Source organism: Ailuropoda melanoleuca, chromosome 4 (assembly GCF_002007445.2).
Source record: "Ailuropoda melanoleuca isolate Jingjing chromosome 4, ASM200744v2, whole genome shotgun sequence".
Lineage (NCBI taxonomy): Eukaryota > Metazoa > Chordata > Mammalia > Carnivora > Ursidae > Ailuropoda > Ailuropoda melanoleuca.
The window spans coordinates 20,119,813-20,124,170 of NC_048221.1; positions in this window are offsets into that span (position 1 = coordinate 20,119,813).

Consider the following 4,358-nt stretch of genomic DNA (forward strand, 5'->3'; position numbering starts at 1 on the left):
CCGCGGCCTGACAGCCCCAATTAAACGGCAGCTCCGGCGGCCGCGCGCCGAGGCGTCCTCCGGGGGGCGGGGCCGCGGGGCCGGCGCCCGGGCTTAAAGGCGCCGCGCCTCCGCCGCCCCTCCCCAAGGGGTACGCGAGCGCGCTCGCGGCCCCGGGAGCCCTGAGACATGCACCAGCCCGGGCCCTCGCCCCACCTCGACCCGGACCTGGCTAAGACCCGCCTGGGGTGCCCGACCAAGACCCTTCCCCTATGCCCGCGCTCCCAGCTCTTCCGAGTCCTACCGTGAAGGGCTGCCCTAGGGACGTCCTGGCATCTCCTCCCCACTTGCAGTGAAGCAGAGTCTCCCCAGGGATAGGGCGGTAGGTGGGGGCGGTCACCCTGAACCAACATCCCCTCCTCCTGTCTGTCAACCCCATTCATTCATTTTCTCAGCGAGTTCATTCAACAAATGGAAACTGAACGCCTACTACGTGCCAGGCACTGTGCTTAGGAGGTCACCGTTTCAGGCGACTGTCCCTGTGATGTCCCTATGATGGCCACAGGTTCCGACACCTGAAAGGGGGTCCCACCCCAGCAGGCCTGATTGGGAATCAGCAAACAGGGGACTGGAGGAATAGGAGGACCCGGGGCCGCGCCACACTCCACAGGCAGGAGTGGAGAAATCCTGGAAAGGACCAGCCCTAAGGAGAGAGAGCGAGCCCTTTAAGAAAGCTTTACAAGCGGGGAGGTGACAGGCTCCAAGTGAAGCGCCACGTGACTTTCGCTCGGGGGCGGGCGGGAGGGGAGCTCTCCTTTATCTTCAGCTCTCTGTCTCCAACCTCCTTCCCAATGCACCAACCAGTTTTCGCGGTAGGCGGGAGTGCATCGCGCGGATGGCCAATCGTGACTGAAGGAGAGGGTTGGGGGGAGGGAGGCGGGGCTCGTCACCAGTTCCACCCAGCGCGGGGAAGTGGGCGGGGTCTCCGCGAGCGCGGTGTATCGGCTCGCAGGCGCGGGGCGGAGGAGGTGAACGGAGCCGCAGGTAGCGCTGGAACAAAGCGGCTCGACTCGAGCGGCGCGCGAGCGCACGGACTGCCGCGCTTTCCCCACGGAGCCAGGGTCATCGGCCCCGAGAGGGAGCTAACGGCTGGGCCCTGCAGTGCGCCCGGTCCGTTCCCAGCGGGTGGAGTGCCTTCACTTCCTGGCGGTTTCAATCTCCCACTCTGCCCGAGGCAGCTCGGCACACAGCCACCTTGCCTGGACAGAGCCCAGCAAGCCCATCACAATCTACCCAGCTATGAGGGTACTTCTCTGAGGTCAGGCCCTTGGCTGGCAGTCCGGGTGCTGGTTGTCAGGGACCGAGGCAGCGCTCGGAAAGGAAGCCTGAGCAGACCCACACTGGAGGGGACCTGCTGGCTGATGAATCATTCCTCAGCGGGCTTGTTGATGGCTGGGGCTTGTTGATGGTTGGCTGGAGCTTCGGGTACAGCAGCGCCTGATGAGGAATTGGTCACTGCTCTCACTAGTGGGAGAAGGGAGCCTCCACTGTGTCCCCGCAGCCCCTGTCCCAGCTGTAGTAGAAAGAACCCCCACACACACCCAGGCCAGAGGAGGGAGGCCCTGCCACCCCTCCCATTAGCTCGAGATGGCTCTCTGTCTCCCCTTCAGGACTCCTCCAGGGGAACCGTACAGGCTAGAGGAGAGAAATGTGAGGATGTGGGGAAATGGAGAAACTCCCCAGGAGGTGGGCGCATCCTCCAGCAGGGGTGTTAAGAAGGGACAGAAGAGGCAGGGTTCAGATGAGTCCAGGAGGAGGGAGGCACTTGAGGAGAAGGTGACAGTGGAAACAAAGGAGTGGAACAGAATTAATGCGTGGCTGTAGGAGCTGCCAGTGGGGCCCTGGGCTCCCACTCAGCTTGGAGGAGTAGCTGAAAGCCTTGGTTTTGGGTGGAAGCCCTGCCTCCAGTCTTGAACAGCTAAACATAGAGCATAAAATGGATCATAGCAGGGATGCCCTGGGTGCCCGTGTATGTGTGTGCATGGGGGGGGTGCACGGAACCCTCTGACTTACAGAGCACAGTCTGAGCTACTCCTTGGTCAGACAGCAGGAGGCCAGGACAGCCTCTGCCCAGGACCTTCCCCTGTAACTGTGAGTCTCCCTTAAGAATGCTGGGGAAGATACCTGGAAGAGGGAGCCTGGTGCCCTGAGCAAGGTCTTGGGATCAAAGACATTCCTCCTCTTCAGGAATGTGGCCTTTCCTGCCCTTCAGGGTTCAGGCCCTCCCCCACCGGCAGCCCCCAGGAGAGGTGCCCCACCTCCCTTCTGCCCCCTCACCAGGGTCTCCCTGAGGGTCCAGGTCTGGGTCCAGGGGGTAGGCTGGAGGTGGGGTATGTGCGGGCTGTCTGAGGGCTGCCCCCTTCTCCCACACACCTTCAGGCCTTTGCACATGCTACTTGAGTGGCCTGGACATTTTTGGCCTCACCCTTTGCTGGCCTTCTAGAAGATCCCAGTTCAGGTGTCACCCTCAGGGAGGCCTCCTCTGATCATCAGGCTAGAATTAGCCCCCTGCTCCATGCCCCTGGGCCCCCGGCCCCCATCTTTACTCTAGAATCTATCGCTGTCACTGTTCAGCACCCCCCACCAAACTTTCTCCCTTTGGATCCCCAGTGGCATGTCTACCTCCCCTCAGGCCCATTTGTCCTCCTGCCATCTGTCTCATCCCTTTTCCCCCAGGTGCTAGGCCTGAACCCATGAGGTGTGTTTGGAGCTACCTTCCCTGTCTGCACATATCCACTCCAGAACCAAAGAGTGAAGGGGCCTTCCCAGCAGGGCAAGTCTTGGCTATGATAGTGGGATGTTTGATGTGAACTGGGCAGATGTGAACCAGTGTTGCAGCCACCTCGCCACACCTCCCCCCCCCCTCCATCCACAAGGTTTGGAGACCCAGGAACTGTGTCACCAAGAATAATTTAAGCATCGGGTGCCTGGGTGGCTCAGTTGGTTAAGGGCCTACCTTTGGCTCAGTTCATGATCCCAGGGCCCTGCTTAGTGGAGAGCCTGCTTCTCCCTTTCTCTCTGCTCCTCCCCTCCACTCATGCATGTGCTTGCTCTCTCCAACTCAATCTCTCTCTCAAATAAAATCTTAAAAAAAAAAAAGAAAAAAAGAATAATTTAAGCATCTTGGAAGTAGACTTTCCTTTTCCCATCAGCATCCATGGATTTCTCAGAGATGGGCCAACATGTTTTGAACAGCACATGCCAGAGGGAGAGGAGGGTCGGATGGTCTGTTCCTTGCCCTCTTACCCTAACGAGGCTAACACAAATTTAGGGTGAGCTCCTGATGCTTCCAGGAGGGCAGTTTGAAATAGCAATCAATTTCACACCCTGCCATGAGAGCTGAGCAGGGGCTGGGGAGGGCCCGGGGACTCCAGCCTATCTGTGCCTAAGACCCAGACTGGGGGTCACTCTGTTTGTCCCAGAACCTTGGGACAGCTTCTTCCCCATCCCCTGTGGGGTGCCTGCCTGGGTTGCAGTCAGAACAGGTCATGTCTAAACCAGGCCAGAAGTGAACGGTGAGAGGCCTGCCAACTCTCCTGCCCTGGACAGAGCTCTGGCTGTGCAAGCCTGAGCTTGTACGTGTGCACATACTTATGTAAGGACACACACAATACAGGCCCAACACACATAGACCTACCCTATATCCACATATGGTCACAGACAGAAACGTGTGTGTGCAGAAATACACGATACACATGTGCACACATGCTCTCCATTAGCTGCACACACACACACAGACCCTGTAGCTCTGGGCACTTGCCACTCCTGTTGGAGGAGTGCCTGCAGACAGGTAGCCCAGAGGGCTTGTTACGGACTGGGAGGATCCACACGCCCCTTCCCCAGCCCTCCAATCACCTGGGCTCACCCTGTCCTATCCACTATTGCTGGGATCTCTGCAATGACAAGTTCTGAATGGAACCAAATTCTGCCCCTGCCTTCCTTTCAGCGGGAGCTGCCAGGCCCTGGGTGATGGCAGTGCAGCTCGGAGAAGCTGTTGCCTGGGACAGCTCCCGGGTTGGGGAGCCACGTGCCTGTTCATCCTCCCCCTGCCCTGCCCAGGTGTGTGGGGCAGAGGGGTAGGAGGACAGAGCCCTGGGGAGCAGGTGGGAGAGGGTCACACCCAGGATAAGCAGAGAACAAGAGCTGGCAGGGTGGAACTCCCTAAGGCTGCCTGAAGAAGGCAAAGGGGAAGAAATGAGGAGAGCCAGGCCTCTGTGGAGCCTTCCCACCGTGCGTGCTCAAACGTTTCCTGCCCTGGGCCAGGGAGTGTGCAGGGAAGGGAATTGGGACCTCAGAAGGGAGCTTGACCAGCGTAATTC